This window comes from Aotus nancymaae, unplaced genomic scaffold (assembly GCF_030222135.1).
Source record: "Aotus nancymaae isolate 86718 unplaced genomic scaffold, 86718_ANA_hifiasm-v0.15.2.pri h1tg000019l, whole genome shotgun sequence".
NCBI lineage: Eukaryota > Metazoa > Chordata > Mammalia > Primates > Aotidae > Aotus > Aotus nancymaae.
Genome location: NW_026988431.1, coordinates 46,387,763 through 46,406,321, shown reverse-complemented (window position 1 = coordinate 46,406,321; position 18,559 = coordinate 46,387,763). Strand labels below are relative to the sequence as shown.

The window sequence follows — 18,559 nt, the reverse complement described above, 5'->3', positions numbered from 1 at the left end:
GGACATGGACCGGCATGATGCCTTGGGTGGGATGGGTGGTGCCCACCCCGCGCCTCGCCCTGCCGTTTAGTGGAGAGAGGAGGCGTTCACCTTGACTGTCAGAGTGCTTGGATGTAACGAAGCTTATATAATTCTCCAAAAAAACCTCTCAGAGTCAAACTCGCCTACTACAGCTGGAGAGAACCCTGCCAACATTCACCCAATATGTAATGTCCATCAAGCGCTTTACATGTACCACCACTCCTCATAATAAAAATTAAAGATGAGGAAATCCATTTTAAAGATGAGGAAACTGAGGCTGCGAGATGATCAGTAATTTGCCTGAGATGCCATAACTAGAAAGTGGCCAAGCTAAGATTACAACGCAGGGATTTGCCTGCAGAGCCTAGTCTCATAACCACTAGACCATACTTACTCGTCACATAAATGTTCTGGTATTTTATTCTTTCTTAGGGTCAATTTAGAGGCAGTGTGATCAGACTGGCTCTTAAACCCAAGCAAAAGGGACCTCTGCCCACAGCCACCCTCTGGTTCTCCTCTGACAGTGCCCCTCTTCCGGTCAGATTGATGGCCCAGCTGGAGCCTGACCCTCTTCTAGACTACATGCACTCCATGTAGTCAGAACTCTGGACTGCCCTGCCCAAATGGTGCCAAGTCCACTTGCAGGATCTGGTCAGTACTCTGAACTCACCCGTGTCCAAGAAATAGCTCTTCGTTGGGTTATGGACAGTACCTGGACCTGCGGGCTAAGGTGGACACTCCTAGGTGCTTTGGGCCCCTTGTAGTGCAGGAAGAGGGATCATTTGGGATCAGCTTTATCCTCTGTGACAGCTTCCAGCCTGGCCCTTGGAGAAGTCCAAGAATTCACAAATCACAACCGGCCATCCAGCTCCGTGTAAGAGGTATTTGTCAAGGTGGGAGGATAGATCATATTTTGTTTAACAGTTTGTTATCTTGATTTATAACTTAAATACTTAATGTTATATGGGCCTCTATATGTACTCTTAACCACAAATATTAGGTGTGGTTCTGAGTGTGATATGGAAGCAAATGCTTTGTCCTTCTGGACCTGAAGTCTAATATCAAGTATTGGATATCAGTTACTATCTGAGGCCTTGGGCGAAAAGCTCTCCTAACCTTAGCTTCCCTTTCTATGAAACAGTGATAATATAATTTGCCCTACCCACCTAGCTACACAAGGAACCTTGGAGAGAATCTGGCCACCAAATCAGTCATTTTACAGCAGGGAGAGCTGAGCAGAATTAGGACCCTGCTGTCCTAGCTGCCCTTACTATGTGCCAGGCTGTCCAGAGGGATAATAATTAAAAGATAATAGATGGAAACATGCTTCTAAAGCTGCAGCAACCCCATACATGCATCAGATTACTGCTCAGACCAGACAGCCTGACAGCCCCTTGAGAAATGACCATTCCCAAGAATCTAGGTAGCCATGTGGATGGGTACTACTGAACATTTATGGTCTCCTTAGTACCAGAAAGATGCCACAATCTGAAAACTTTTTATTAGGAATTCTTCAATAGCAATTTGTTACATTCAGATAGTCTTCCACAGAGAGACTTATATTAGAGCTTTGAGATTTCAAGTGAAGCAATGAAAAGTATACTTTTTTTTTTTTTCGACAGAGTCTTGCTCTGTCGCCCAGGCTGGAATGCAGTGGCACAGTCTCAGCTCACTGCAACCTCTGCCTCCTGGGCTCAAGCAATTCTCCAGCTTCTGCCTCCTGAGTAGCTTAGATTACAGGCATGCACCACCATGCCCAACTAATTTTTGTAATTTTCGTAGAGATGGAGTTTCACCATGTTGGTCAAGTTAGTCTTGAACTCCTGGCCTCAGGTGATTTGCCCGCCTCAGCCTGCCAAAGTCCCGGGATTACAGGCGTGAACCGCTCCTGGCCCAGTGTACAAATTTTTAAAGTTGATAATTTCCTCATGTAAAATTTGTTAGGAATATTTTAATCCTCACTTACAGCATGAAACATTATCTATCCTGTACCGTGATTATTATATTTACATAGCTAAGTCTGGTCACCCCAAGCACCATGTGAAATACTCGAGGGCAAAGTTCATGTCTAGTTTATCTTTAGAGCCAACTTTGCCCCTCATTAGTATGGGAGAAAGCCCTCAATAAATATTTATTGATGAATGTGTGAATGGTATTTTATCCTTTTCCAAACTCTATTTGTGTTAGAAGATCATATCAATCCTTGATAAGACATAACATTTTTTCAGTCTGTAGAAAAATATTTACTAATGTTTCAGTCTCTCTCCCTGAGTCACAAAGATGCTGGAGTGATCAAAGTCTCCATTTATTGGGGTGAAAACACTAAATCAGTGCTATCTTGAGGAAAGATATCAAAGCATCCAATGGATAAAACTTTTCTCTGAAGAAGACTTAACATTTCCAGATAATGTGGAAAGACATTTCTGAAAAACGATCTAATGTGAAAGCTACCAAGGAAGAGCCAGCTTAACCTTTGATACATGGCATAAACAGGGGTCCCATTCCACACCTTTGCTCACACAGTGACCTCCTTCTAAGATACACAGGTTGGGCCTTGAAAGAATTAGGTTTGTTAGAACATGAATCTTTTAAGTCCTCAAGAGAAGAAGTACCCATTTGTTCTTTTCAGTTGTACTAGGTAAGTGGAGGTTTATTTCATGATGTTCATAGTTGGTGTCACCTATAGGTAAACAACAAATTCTAATTTTGAAAGCACCAAAGGTAAGTTGATAGTGACCATATATCATTATTTTAAAGTGGAAGTAGACCGGGTGTGGTGGCTCACACCTGTAATCCCAGCATTTTGGGAGGCCGAGGTAGGTGGATCACTCAAGGTCAGGAGTTTGAGACCAGCCTGACCAACATGGCAAAACCCCATTGCTACTGAAAATACAAAAATTGGCCAGGTATGGTGGCACAAACCTGTGGTCCCAGCTACTTGGGAGGCTGAGGCAGGAGAATCACTCAAACCTGGGAAACAGAGGTTGCAACGAGCAGAGATTGTGCCACTGCACTCCCGCCTGGGCAACAGAGCGAGACTCCATCTCAAAAAAATAAATAAATAATAAAGTAGAGGTATAAATGTGAAATTAACTGTGCCTTACTGTGTTCTCAATAACTGTTAAATAACTGAATATATTATAACATGACCACATATTCACTAAGATATTTTACTTAAGCTATTAAGATATTTTACTTTATCAATGGTCCTTTTTTTTTTTTTTTTTTTGGAGACAGAGTTTTGCTCTGTCATTCAGGCTGGAGTGCAGTGGTGCGATCTTGGCTCACTGTACTCTCTGCCTACTAAGTTCAAGTGATTCTCCTGCCTGAGTCTCCTGAGTAGCTGGCACTACAGGCATGCACCACAATACCCAGTTAATTTTTGTTTTTTTAGTGGAGATGAGGTTTCACCATGTTGGCAGGCTGGTCTTGAACTCCTGACCTCAGGTGATCTGCCTGCCTCGGCCTCCCAAAGTGCTGGGATTACAGGCGTGAGCCACCACGCCTGGCCTTATCAATGGTCCTTTTTTAATAGTCTCTAAACAATTTTTTTTTTTGAAATAGAATCTCACTCTGCTGCCCAGGCTGGAGTGTAATGGTGCGATCTCGGCTCACTGCAACCTCCGCTTCCAGGGTTCAAGCGATTCTCCTGTGTCAGCCTCCTGAGTAGCTGGGATTACAGGGACTTGCCACCACACCCAGCTGATTTTGTATTTTTAGTAGAGACAGGGTTTCACCATTTTGGTCAGGCTGGTCTCGAACTCCTGACCTTGTAATCCTCCCACCTTTGCCTTCCAAAGTGCTCTGATTACAGGTGAGAGCCACCTTGCGCGGCCTCTAAAAATATTTTGTAAGTCAACCAAACCATCCTCGTCATTTCATTCTATTCGTACTATCCAGATTACACTTTGGGTAGACAACATATTACACATTATTTCACACTACTACATAATATTCATATTTTACTTTGGGCAGCCACTTTGTAAGAACAATTACTTATGAGAATTTATATCTTTATATTTTAACAGTGTCCTAAAATCCTAGCATGATAAGTAGGAGAGACAAAGATCTGGCTAGTTTTCTAATTTCAGTGTCTGCCTATATAACTTGTACTCTGATTCTTTTTTCCTATTTTAATTATTCTTCAAAGGAAAGTGTATAGAAGAATCTTAAATTTTAAATTAAATAACCTCTTAAAATGATTCAAGTTTTCTATAAACTTTTTAACAGGCAAAAACAAAGAAATGGGAAAATCAAAATAGCTATTGTGTCAAAGCTGTTGTTTAACATTAAATAACGATCTCAACATATAAATTAATACACTGTGTTATTTTTGATAAGGAAAACCACTCATGTCTCCATAGACCATGCCTCCTAGGCCTTTGTAGACTAGAGTTTCATACAGGCCTAGGCTAATAACATACACTACTCAGTATGTTTGAGTTCTGTCGTAAACTCTTACGAATGATTTTGCATATTTTAATTCTTTTTCTTTTTTCCTTTTTTTTTTGAGACGGAGTTTTACTCTTGTTACCCAGGCTGGAGTGCAATGGCGCGATCTTGGCTCACCGCAACCTCCGCCTCCTGGGTTCAGGCAATTCTCCTGCCTCAGCCTCCTGAGTAGCTGGGATTACAGGCACGCGCCACCATGCCCAGCTAACTTTTTGTATTTTTAGTAGGGATGGGGTTTCACCATGTTGACCAGGATGGTCTCGATGTCTTGACCTCGTGATCCACCCACCTCGGCCTCCCAAACTGCTGGGATTACAGGCGTAAGCCACCGCGCCCGGCTTTCTTTTTTCCAAGATGGAGTCTTGCTCTGTCGCCTAGGGTGGAGTGCAGTGGTATAATCTCAGCTCACTGCAACCTTTGCCTCCTGGGTTCAAGCAATTCTCCTGCCTCAGCCTCCAGAGTAGCTAGGATTACAGGCCTGTGTCACCACACCCAGCTAATTTTTTGTTTGTTTGTTTTCAGTAGAGACAGGCTTTCAACATGTTGGCCAGGCTGGTCTCAAACTCTTGACCTTGTGATCTGACTGCCCCCACCTCCCAAAGTGCTGGGATTACAGGTGTAAGCCACCGTGCCCAGACACATATTTTCATTATTTTACCTGATTGTAGGAAAAAAAAAGTTCCTCTTTTCTAAGATAAGTGTTCTGACCTTTTCCATCAAGACCTCAGATTTGCCTGAGACCCTGATCTATAGAGAAAAGAACAGACTTGCTTATAGCATGACTTTCATGTGATGAATGTACTCACTCAAGGGAAATTTTAGAGAGATTTCATTGATCCTGTTTTTCTTAGTTGAAAGCTCAATTTCAAATCCCAGTGTAAGATTTGCCTCCTCACAACCTCTGTTCCAGAAAACCAAATACAGCAAGAATGAGAGAAATTGCTTAGTTCCATTAAAATGAATTTTCCTCTCACTTTCTTTTTTCTCATCACCACTAGATTAAAGGAGCCTCCTTTTCTCCCACAGGGACAACAGTCCACCACTTGCCATGATGTACAATCGAAGCCTATCACCCCTTCTGCAGCAGTGGCTCCAGTAAGCCTTTCAGACTTCGTGGTTTTGATGGAGACAATAAGACTCTATATTGGGGAAAAGGAAGTTTCCTTTGTAAGTTTTCCTTTGCAAGCCAGCCATAGGGTCTGGTTTAAGGAATCTGCCTCATGGGAATTCTGTTTTACAGTCTATCAATCAGAAGATAAAGAAAAATACTGAGTGTGTGGTGTCTTAAGAAGATAACACATGCCAGGTGGGATGCGGTTGCTCACGCCTATAATCCCAGCACTTTGGAAGGTGGGCAGATCACTTGAGGCCAGGAGTTCAAGACTAGTCTGGCCAACATGAAGAAACCCCTAAAAATAAAAAATATTAGCCGGTGTGGTAGTGCACACCTGTAGTCCCATCTACTCGGGAGACTGAGGCAAGAGAATCACTTGAACCCATGAGGTGGTGGTTGAAGTGAGCCTAGATTAGGCCACTGCACTCCAGCCTGGGTACACAGCAAGACTCCATCTCAAAAAATAAAAATAATAAAAAAAAGATAACTCAAAAAAAAAAAGGTAACTCGTAATACTGGAGTATTCAGGCTATTTAAAAATTTTGTGATTGTTATATTCAGTTCTGTCATAGAAGTTTGTAAATCTTTTGAAGTTTTCTCTCAATTTATTTTAAAACACATGTAAAATGGAAATTACTGCTTTATTATTCAACTATTGAAATATGAACACATTATCACAAAATATAAAAAGTAAATTCTTTCTGTCAAGGATTTAAATTTTAAAAATACCTATTGCCTTGTAAAGTATAATATTGTAGAATTAACAAGACATGCTCCTGGAAAACTGAATAAATATTTCTGTGTTTCACATAAGCTAAATATCCTAAATAACAAGTTCAGACCTTTTTGTTGTAAAGGGCCAGATAGTAAATACCGCAGGTTTTGCAGGTCATACCAACTCTGCCGCACCTACTCATTTCAGTTGCACCTTGTAGCATGAGAACAGCCATAGGATATATGTAAATAGATGTGTTCCAGTAATACTTTATGAAAACAGGTGGTGGACTGCATTTGGCCCACAGATCCATAGTTTGCCAATTTGTAAGCCATATATTGAAGGAAAAAAATCTTTGTTCCTGGAGGTTCTTTTAATAAAAATAAACTACTAATTTGTCATTAGATAGAATCATAACTCTTGGCCATAAGTTATAGTAAAATGGCCAAATAGTTGAGTGTATTTCAACCAATATGACTGTAATTCTGTACGGTTGCTATTTTTACATGAATCATGTAAAATTTCAACAGTTAAGTCTCACTCTGTTGCCCAGGCTGGAGTGCTGTGGTGCAATCTCTGCTCATTGCAGCCTCCGCCTCCCAGATTCAAGTGATTCTCCTGCCTCAGCCTCCCAAGTAGCTGGGACTACAGGTGTGCTCCACCACACCCAGCTAATTTTTATATTTTTAGTAGAGACAGGGTCTCACCCTGTTGGCCAAGCTGGTCTCAAACTCCTGGCCTCAAGTGACCCGCCTTCCTCGACCTTCCAAAGTGCTGAGATTACAGTTGTGAGCCACTGTGCCTGGCCAATATCTACCATATTTTATTGTACTTCTAATGTCTTTTTCTTATTGATTTTAATTGTTGGTTATGGATTATGGTTATTTATAGGGGAAAACTAGTCCCATGCCAATCATATGCCTCAAAAATAACTTTATCAGTTTATTAGACTTTTATTTGTTTATGTTTTTTTATTTAGTTTTTTAAAAATTTCTGTTTTGAATATATTGATCTCTTCCTTTATGGGTTTTCTTTGTGAATTTCTTGCTACAAATTGGAAGACTTCTCACACTCCAACATATTTTATACAACTAATGTTTTCTTCCAGCATTGTTGTGGTTTCATTTTTTATGGTTAAATTTTGGTTGTTTTTCCACTGAAAGGAGAGCATCAGTAAACATGGCCAGATTGAAATCCAAGCAATAGGATGTCCACTGAATAGAAATTTCTGAGGAAAGCACAAGGTGGGACATGAGAACTCTGGTGGCAAGGATGAGGAAGCAGCCCCCTTCTCAAACAGGAAAAAAGAGCCAACAGACCTGAAAAGGAGCTGGAACTGAGAAGGTGAAAATGTAAGAGTTCACACCGCAAATAACCTTCTCTCTGTAAATAAAAATGGCAGGGCACCTGCTGAAAGATTGCAGACGATGTGTGCGTTTGGGAATGTGAGTAATAATGAAGCTGTTTCTGACAGTGACTGTGCAGCACGGCACAAAGTTGCCAAGCTGCTAAATTTGGGTTACGGAAATTTGTGAAAATGCCAGTTCAGGTTTTTTTGTTTTTATTAAGAAGGATACTAACAATTCTTCTTGAATCTGTCAGATCAGATTCTCTTAAAATATTTGAAGGCTTTTCTTCAACACAAACAAATAAGTAGTTATAAAATGAACTATATTATCTCCCACATGCTCATATCCTTAGTGAAAATATGTATATCAACTTATGACTTATGTAATTAAAAATTCAATTACTAATGGGAAATTGGATGAACTCAGTAAAACTGTCTTACTATGTCTCTTGAGTTTCTCTTTCTATTACATTCTAAATTACAATAAAACTTTGACTACCTAAACTCTCAGATATTGTTCTTTTTTTTTTTAAGTAATTGAGTATTTGTTTAGAAAACATTGCTGTTGTCTGAGGTGTTCTAAAAATATTTAGGTCAGTCATGGTGTCTCTCGCCTGTAATCCCAACACTTTGGGAGGCCAAGGTGGGCGGATCACATGAGGTCAGGAGTTCGAGACCAGCCTGGCCAACCTGGTAAAACCCCATCTCTACTGAAAATATAAAAATTAGCGGGCCGGGCGCGGTGGCTCAAGCCTGTAATCCCAGCACTTTGGGAGGCCGAGGCGGGTGGATCACGAGGTCAAGAGATCAGGACCATCCTGGTCAACACGGTGAAACCCTGTCTCTACTAAAAATACAAAAATTAGCTGGGCACGGTGGCGCGTGCCTGTAATCCCAGCTACTCAGGAGGCTGAGGCAGAAGAATTGCCTGAACCCACGAGGCGGAGGTTGCGGTGAGCCGAGATCGCGCCATTGCACTCCAGCCTGGGTAACAAGAGCGAAACTCCATCTCAAAAAAAAAAAAAAAAAAAAAAAAAAAAAAATTAGCTCGGCGTGGTGGCAGGTGCCTATAATCCCAGCTACTCGGGAGGCTGAGGCAGGAGAATAGCTTGAACCCGGGAGGAAGGCGTTGCAGTGAGCCAAGATGCGCCACTTCACTCCAGTCTGGGCAACAAGAGCAAGACTCTGTCTCAAAAAAAAAAAAAAGAAAAAAAGAAAAAAGAAAAAAAATTATATTTTCTTCATTAGATAACTAGTATGTATTTACTGTAATACATTTGGAAAGTATAGAAAAGAAAAAAAAAAAGTAAAAATGAATTACCTGAAAACAAAAAATTCACATTCCAGTTAACAGTCTTCTCGTCTTTTTATCATAGAATTATTTTATATATTCCGTAGGTCTATTTTTCTTGTGCCTGTTTTAACTTGCAGCTCAATTTAGGCCTCAGGTATTCTATAAACTACTGGTCAGGAAATAAGAAGTCAAGAGAGCTATCTTAATATTTTTCTCTCTTATTTAATAGTTTGGGGTAATATAATATTTATGTTTTTTATGCTAAAGTTGTTGCAATGCTACTAGGTCAAAAGTTGCCCAGGCAGTTGCTTACTTGACAAAGTCCCTTAGGGCAGCCTGGTTGGGGTTGTTTGCCTGTTTGTCCTGCAGGTTAGATAAACCATGTTCAGGTTCATGAACTCTGGGCAGCAGAATATGGTTGCCCATCTGCACAATTAGCCAGTGAATTGAGGGCATCAGCTGCGTTCTCCCGAATGGTTTTGTCATTCTCCAGAAATGATCTTCCTCTTTGTTGCAAACAGTACCCTTTGATGTGTCAGCACCATTCAAAGCACCAGCAGTGACTTCTGCATCACTAACACATGTCTGCTTTCTTTGTCAGTTTGCACCCAGGCTTCTATCTCTTTTGCTCCAAGTTTTTCCTGAGGCTTAAAAGAAATCTGCCCCTTACTCTTTCTAAAATATGTTCTAGCATATTTGGGAAATGACTTATTCTCTCAAGGCTACAAAATCTTCATCAGAAATTTTTTTTAAAAAGTACTTTTGCTGACATGATTTCAGGTCATTTTCTCTAAACTGTTCTTGTGTTTGATTTGGCTAGAATACCAGGCATAAGCAGTATTTAAAATTGTACATTCATTGTAATAATGGAGTGAGAATTCCTAAATATTACATGCCTGATGATGAACCTATTCTTCATTAAACCTCATATGCAGTACAATTTTCTATCTTGAATAAAACCTTTTTTATAGGCTAATCCAGGGAGTTAATATTTGGCGGCTAGAAGATAGAAATAATGTTCATAGATACCACAATATTTCCTCTAGGTGAGCTCAATAATTGTGTAAGAACAGGATATATTGTTATCCTCAGATAAGCCTCTGGTTCTGAAAAGATCCTTCATGAAATGTAAATAAAAATGGTTCGAGGAGGTTGGGTATGGCACAGGAAAATATCTTTGCCTTTCCAAGCATTATTTATACTTTGTAAGCAACAGGTAACACTCTAGCACACTCTAGGAACATACAATTTCCCGAATATTAAACAGTCAGCCTATTCTTTTTTTTTTTTTTTTTTTTTTTGAGACAAAGTCTCATTCTTTCACCAGGTGCCAGGCTGGAGTGCAGTGGCCGATCTCAGCTCACTGCAACCTCTGCCTCCCCCTGGCTTCAAGCAATTCTCCTGCCTCAGCCTCCCAAATAGCTGGGACTATAGGCGTGTGCCACCACACCCAGCTAATTTTTGTATTTTAATAGAGACGGGGTTTCACTATGTTGGCCAGAATGGCCTCGATCTCTTGACCTCATGATCTGCCCACCTTGGCCTCCCGAAGTGCTGGGATTACAGGCATGAGCCACCGTGCCCAGCCCACCTATTCTTATTCTGTTTAATTCAAATAAACTTTTGTTTTTTTTAGATGGGGTCTTGTCATGTTGCCCATGCTGGTCTTGGACTCCTGGCTTCAAGCAGTCCTCCTGCCTTGGACTCCCAAAGTGCTGGGATTACAGGCATGAGCTAACATGTCTGGCCCAAATAAAATTTTATTGAATGTATAAAGCTTTAAGTTATATTAGACTGGCTGGGCATGGTGGCTTATGCCTATAATCCCAGCACTTTGGGAGGCCGAGGAGGGCAGATCATTTGAGGTCAGGAGTTCGAGACCAGCCTGGCCAACATGGTGAAACCCTGTCTCTACTAAAAATACAAAAAAATAAATTACTAAATAAGCCGGGCATGGTGGCATGTGCCTGTAATCCCAGCTACTTGGGAGGCTGAGGCATGAGAATTGCTTGAATCCAGGAGGCAGAGGTTGCAGTGAGCCAAGATCACACCATTGCACTCCAGCGAGGGTGGCAGAGTGAGACCTTGTATCAAAAAAAAAAAAATTAGACCTGGGCGCAGTGGCTCACGCCTGTAATCAGAGCACTTTGGGAGGCTAAGATGAGTGGATTACGAGGTCAGGCATTCGAGACCAACCTGGCCAACATAGTTAAACCCCGTCTCTACTAAAAATACAAAAAAATTAGCTGTGCGTGGTGGCGGGCGCCTGTAATCCCAGCTACTCTGGAGGCTGAAGCAGGAGAATCGCTTGAATCGGGGAGACAGAGGTTGCAGTGAGCCGAGATCGCACCACTGCACTTCAGCCCAGGTGACAGTGCTAGACTCTGTCTCAAAAAGAAAATAAGTCTGAAAGAGGACTTCTGGACTATTGGCCTTGGTCCAACAGCTCAGTGAAAAGAATTGCTGTCCCAGATGCATAGTCTGTTTTTGTGACACGAAAAAGGTGGCCTGGGAAAGTGGAATGAAGAACGCACAAGCACAAACTTCAGGAGACTTTCAGTTGTATTTCCTTGGCTGGTACTGCACTGAATGCCCTTCTATCTGTAAAGGAAGCTAGAAAAATTAGTATTTAACGTTTCCACCTTCTATAGTGGAGGCAGACAAAGGAGAACTAAATGGAGAATGGTGTTGGGTAAGCCAGTCTATTGTGTCTACCCTAAACACAAAACCACTCTTCAGAAACTCAGAATTTTTCTTTCTATTGAATTTGCACATCATTTTTTCATGCCCATGCAATAAATATTGGCCAAGAGGTATAATATTTTATCTTTCGTTAAAAAATACATTTAAAAGGCTTTATTTGTTTTCCAGTTTGGTTGTATGGTTTTCACAAACTCAAATTTTTAAAAGTATTTTATGCTTTTTGAAACAGGGCCTCCATCTGTCACCCAGGCTAGAGTGCAGTGGTGTGATCACAGCTCACTGCAGCCTCAAGCTCCCAGGCTCAAGTGATCCTCCCACCTTAGCCTCCTAAGTAGCTGGAATTACAGGCACACACCACCATGCCCAGCTAATTTTTTTATTTGTTATAGAGACGAGGTCTTTTTGCTCAGGCTGGTCTTACACTCCTGAACTCAAGCCATCCTCCCACTTTGGCATCCCAAAGTGCTGTGATTATAGGTGTGAGCCACCATACCCAGATGCCAACTTTGACTTACACAGAAATCTGCAAAAACATAACCTTTTTTTTTACATTTTTTGATTCCTGATGTACAATTCATAGTAAAAAGAGCACTAGATTTTTAGTGTAACAGACTTACTTTTAAAATTTGTCTTTGTACATGTAAAATTTTGGACAACTTAATTTCTATGGTAGCCAGTCTTCAAGATGGCTCCTACCAATCTTACCACCTACTGGCATTCATACCCTTGAATAGCCTTTACCCATGGTGTATAAGGTTGGTCTCTCTTTTATGGCCTTTTAAGATCAGGCCATGAAAAACAGCAGTTTTTGTCCTGGGCTCTGTCTCTCTTGCATTTCTCACTCTGGGGGAATCCAGCTTCCATTTCTTCCAGACATGCAGGAAACTTTGTGGAAAGGTCCATGTGACAAAGAACTTGGACGGATATGAATTGTCCACATTCATTTTCACAGGTTTACTTTACTCTTTTTTAAACTCCTTTTTTTTTTGTTTAAGATTAGCATAATTTTAAAAAAAAGTCTTTGCTCATTGCTTTTTGCTGGAACTAGTGTAGAATACATGTCATTGTATACAGCTGGCTCTGTGACATTGCCTTCGCACCCTACTGCAGTGAGGATGGCTTTGTTATTTAAGGTCACTTGTATTTAATAATGAATGTCTTTCCAAGAATGTTGAATGGTAGGTCTGATGTGTCATTAGTGGGCTACCAACTAAATAAAATATTGACCTGATTTCATTCTCATTTGGGTAGAAATTTAAAAAAAAAAAAAAAAGGAAAAAAAGTAATTGACCTATTAATGTAAATTGACCTATTAATGTAAATTCCACGAGAAGGCCTCGATGATTTTAACATGTACCACAAGGGGAATGCACCTCCATTACTGAATCACTGATATGGGGAGGATGCGGTGAAGATGACTGTCTGCTACACACTCTGCAGAGTTGTCCAGTCTTATTTTGCTTTGTCTCTAGCCCTTTGCCCCTTTCCACCGTCCCACCCATTTCCAGTCACAGACTCCATGACTGCAACTGCTGCCAACTTTGCTACACAGCCTCAGATCATCTCTACTATTTTTCTTTATACTTTTTAGAAATTACTTTCTTATTTCTTATTTTATGCTACTTCTACACCTCAATGCTTTCATGCCAGAAAAGGAGTGCATATATGTGTATATATACACATATATGTCTGTGTAAATGTATACATACACACATATACACAAACACATTTATGTGTGTGTATTCTATCCAATTATATATTCAATTAGAACATTCCTTTTTTTCTTGGTCAACGTAGCATGCTGGGAATAATTTTCAGTTCATTGAACTGTCTTCACCATCGTTTTTGTTGCTGGATACTCAGGGCCTACTTCTTTGCCCCAAGGCAGGGCTTTTGCATTGTTGTTGCTGTTCATTTAGATTTTTAAGTTTGTTCTGCATCTGCAGTAGTTCTAAAAGTCTGAGGGTTTTGAAACACTGATTTCTAGAGAGAAGAGATGTCCTGTGCTGTTATTATGGATCCCAGGCTCTCACCATTGTTATTGCTAATTAGCCCCACCTCCTAACTGGTCTCTTTGCCTCCAGTCTTGCTCTCCCCCGTGTACCAATCGATCCTGTGTAATTCTGGTAGATACAGCTCATTGAAAACATAACTGGGAAAATGAATGAATCATAATGTGGATAACCCTTAAAGACACAATGTTGAGTGAATAAAGCCAGACACAACAGAAGACTGTTATAAGAATGTTATTAACAGAATGTTTATAACATTCATAAAAGGCAAAATTAAACTATTTTCTTCAGACATATAATTAGAGAGTAAACGATTAAAGAAATCAAATAATAATGATTAACACTATAGGAGGAATTGTGAATTTGGATATGTTAAAGAATGAGGGTTGGGGACAGGAAAGGCTACATAATTTGTGGGGTCCAATGCCAAATAAAAATGTTGGATCCCCTGTTCAAAAATTATTATGAATTTCAAGATGGCAACAGCGGAACATTAAACCGAGCAGAGACCCTTCTTAGTACCAGGCTCTGTGCAATTGCTCAAGTTGCACACACCCGTGAAGCCAGACCTAATTTGAAGACTGACTTCTGGGGTTCTGTTAATGCTTTTCTTTTTTAAACTTTGGAGGAAGGGAATCATACATATATTTGTTTCAGAAAAATACTGAAGTTGAACATTTACAATGTACGTACTTTTCTATAAATTTATTGTATTTTACAATTTTTAATGTGAAAAACAAAAGCAACTAGAACTGACCAGACTACTTCCTGCTCAAAAACATATGAAATATTTTCCCATGTATTAAAGTGCTTCCCTTTGCATTTTCTTGCATTTTCATTTGTTGCAGGCTCAGCTCAAATGCCAGCTCATCTATGAAACATCCTAGATTTCTTCCGTTAAAATTAACCATTTTCCTCCTCTCTTCCCTTAGCATTTTCTCTATTATAGCTTTTAATTACCCTGCTTCAAATCAGAGTTCTTTGAAATTGTTTTTTCTGATGAATATGAAATCTTGGAGAAATATTCATTTTTATTTCATATTTAGGACCCTATAGGGTATTAGATATGTGATTATTGAATTTAATTGAAGTTATTTCCAAAGATTATCATAACCCATCATAAAATCTAAAATGCTCAAAATCCTACACATTGTAAGTCCTTAAACTATTCAATGATGCAAGGTAACAAAGGTAAAAGTTTCTATGCAAACTAAGATATGTTTCTTCACCTGGTAAAAATATGAAATAGACACCAAGTGTTTTATAGTATCATTCAACATTTTTCTGTTTCACATCTGAGACAAATCTTTTTTTTTAACTTCTTTATTTTATTTATTTTTTTATTAAAAAAAAAACCAATTTGAGAAACTCCGTCTCAAAAAAAAAAAAAAAAAAAAAAAAAAAAACCAATTTGAACCACATAACCCACCTTTTTAGAATCTTATAGTAGAACCCATCAAGTTGGTGTGAAAATAGAAAGGCCAAGTGCCTGACAGGCTTGAACAAGAAAGATGGACAAAGGCAGAAGAAAACATACTGTTTTCCAAATGTTTTCAACTCTCCACAAAGCTGTCATGCAGTAATGTTATACTGTAGCAAGAATTACTATCAAACTTCACTCATCAGGCCAGAGACCCTCACGGTGTTAGCGAAAAACTTGCCTCTCATGAGGCACACTACCTACACTTGCGAGTTCATCAGCTAGTCAGTAGCCTCAACTCTAAGCTCTAACAATGTACAGAAACGAATTTTTAAGACTTTTAACATCATAAATATAATATGAGATAGTTTTTATGTAATAGACACTCTAGATACCATTTTCACCAGGAACACATTTTAAAACACTATTACCCACTATTTCCTTGAATTTTTTTCTTAGAATATTTTAGCTCTCACTAACACTTTGGGTTTTTTTGATAAACATGTGACTTAGACATTTTCTTACAACAGACAGATGGGTGTGTTCTGTGGGTATTATTTATCAAATGAAGAAAATGTTCCTCTTTACCAGCATCTGGGTAAGATTTGGATTTCTGTCACAGATTCAAAATATAGACGGAAGTATCATCTCTCTCTCACATAAGGTGACTCTGCAAGTAATCTTTTTCAATTTTTTTTTCTTATGCCAAGCTTTGAAATCACAAATAAAGTATGGGTTCAGAAAAGCCACTATATTATTAGTATTAGTATTTGGACATAGCTATTCATCATTAATTTTTATGGATATCTCCAATCATACTACCCGAAGAGCCAGTTTTCAAGACTGTGGTAGCATAAATACCTTTTATATATAAGTAAAACACTGATGAATTGACTGAAAACAATTTTTTTAAAAATAGATATGAGATCTCACTATGTTGCTCAGATTGGTCTTAAGCTCCTGAGTTCAAGAGATCTGCCCACCTTGGCCTCCCAAAGTACTGGAATTATAGGCATGTACCACAGCACTCAGCCTGATGAATAGACTTTTAAATGCATATAGAAATAAGAATATTTTATTCATCTGTACATGTAACTTAACTATACAAATCCTGCCCGAACGAATTATGACATTTGGCTGGCAAGCGTATGACTACGTACTCAATGGTATAGACATAGAGTAAGATAATTCAAGGAAAAATGTCTGCCATTTCTACAAGACAATTTATCTTAATTGATACAAAGATTTTAAATGATTCTTACTCTGCCAAGTAATCATATACAAGGTGGAAAAAAATCAACCTTTTATTGCTTGCTGGAGACAATTACAGGAAGAAACTATAAAATTTCATTGAAGGATTATTTATGCCCTATGGCATCCCTTTCTACAACACTTATCACCTAATGACCACAGATCAATACCCACAAATACAGTAAGACCAATTTTTTTTTTTTTTAAAGGGAGTCTCACTCTACCACCCAGGCTGGAGTACAGTGGCATGATTTTGGCTCACTGCAACCTCTGCCTCCCAGGTTCAAGCAATTCTTCTGCCTCAGCCTCCTGAGTACAGGTGCGTGCCACCACACCCAGCTAATTTTTTGTATTTTTAGTAGAGATGGGGTTTCACTGTGTTAGCCAGGATGGTCTTGATCTCCTGACCTCATGATCCGCCCACCTTGGCCTCTCAAAGTGCTGGGATTACAGCATAAGCCACCACGTCCAGCCATTAAGACCTGTTTTTAAAGGTTTTCAGCTTAACCGTTTTATTTCTTAATAAATTTTTATATACAACATGCGGTTTCTGGGAGCTCCAACTGCTTCAACATCTTTGCATTTGTGTTTTCTCAGCCTGGGGTACTCTCTTTTCAGCTCTTCCGATAACTGGTCTCCTCTCATCAACTAAGATGTTACCTCTTCAGAGGGGCCATATCAACCTCTGTCTATGTCAACAGCATTCCCTTCTCCCTGAACCATGTAGCGAGTTAATATAGAAGGCATATCTGCAGGCCACATCTGATCCTCTGTTTTTGTATAGCTTATGAGTTAGGAATGCTTTTAACCTTTTCAAAAACTATGGTTACAATAAATAATATTTAATGATGTAAAAATTGTAAGAAATTCAAATTTTAGTGTCAATAAATAAACTTTTATTAGAACATAGTCATGCCTATTCATGTATATTGGCTCTATGGCTTTCAGGCTTCTTCAGTAGAGTGGAGTAGTGGCAACAAAGATACAACAGCCCACATACAGTCGATGTGGCCCTTCCCAGGAAACATTTGTCACCTGCTGCTATAGCCTATTTTACACAATATATCTTGCTTCACTGCACTTATCAAATCTGTAGTTATGTTTGTTTTTTGTTTGTTTGCTCGAAACAGAGTCTTACTCTGTCACTGAAGCTGGAGTGCAGTGGCACAATCTCAGCTCACTGCAACCTCTGGCTCCCAGGCTCAAGCGATTCTCATGCCTCAGCCTCCCAAGTAGCCAGCACTTACAGGCACATGCCACTATGCCTGGATAATTTTTGTATTTTTAGTAGAGACAGATTTTTGCCATGTTGGCCAGGCTGGTCTTGAACTCCTAACATCAGGTGATTCACCCCAAGTGCTAGGATTACAGGCATGAGCCACCATGCCTTGACTGTAATTATGCTTTTTATTTATTAATTTGCTTGCTCCCCTATATGCCTAATGAGGACAGGGACATCGTGTGCATTCCCAGTGTCCAGATCAGTACATATCTGAATGTACTAAGAGGAGCTTATAAAATATTTGTTAAATGACTATAAAAAAATTGGACAACAGCCAGTGGGATGAAGCCCCTTACCTTGTTTCTATATCCCTCTTTATAGGTGAGGCAGAATGAGGGAAACCCATATCTTATTATAATTGATAGCAACAATTCACAAGATTATAAACTACACACAGAAGGCATTTCAATGAAACAGGATGATCACTACTTAAGGACATTAATTTTTACTTGAGCTCTCTAATTTTTGGACAGCTCTATTCAGCTTTCAAAACATGATGATGCTAGGCCCATACAGAAGTTGGGTGATTCCACTGTGGTTTTACTTCTGAATCATATGCAAGCTCCCAGGGAAGACTGGATCTCTGCAATTTCCATGCCCACAAAAGTTCTTTCTCCTCTAGTGATGCTTTTCTTTCCCTTCCTTCCTTCCTTCTTTCCTTCCTTCTTCCCTTCCTTCTTTCCTTCCTTCCTTCCTTCCTTCTTTCCTTCCTTCCTTCCTTCTTTCCTTCCTTCTTCCTTCCTTCCTTCTTTCCTTCCTTCTTTCCTTCCTTCCTTTTTTCCTTCCTTCTTCCTTCCTTCTTTTCTTTTCTCTCTTCTCTTCTCTTCTCTTCTCTTTTTTCTTTTCTTTTCTGGGAGTCTTGCTCTGTTGACCAGGCTGGAGTGCAGTGGCATGATCTTGGCTCACTGCAACCTCCACCTTCCAGGTTCAAGTGATTCTCCTGCCTC

General features: G+C 39.6%; 1 long non-coding RNA gene and 1 other non-coding gene across 2 annotated transcripts; one reads left to right on the top strand and one right to left on the bottom strand.

Annotated features, from left to right (window-relative positions):
- Positions 1-5: 5 nt before the first annotated feature.
- Positions 6-8,144, top strand: LOC135275892 (uncharacterized). Its single transcript, XR_010343476.1, has 3 exons — positions 6-902; positions 5,500-5,640; positions 7,466-8,144. It is a non-coding gene; the product is annotated as an uncharacterized LOC135275892 (long non-coding RNA).
- Positions 8,145-15,247: 7,103 nt separating this feature from the next.
- On the bottom strand, positions 15,248-15,401 carry LOC135275959 (small nucleolar RNA SNORA62/SNORA6 family). Its single transcript, XR_010343541.1, has one exon. It is a non-coding gene; the product is annotated as a small nucleolar RNA SNORA62/SNORA6 family (small nucleolar RNA).
- Positions 15,402-18,559: the final 3,158 nt, after the last annotated feature.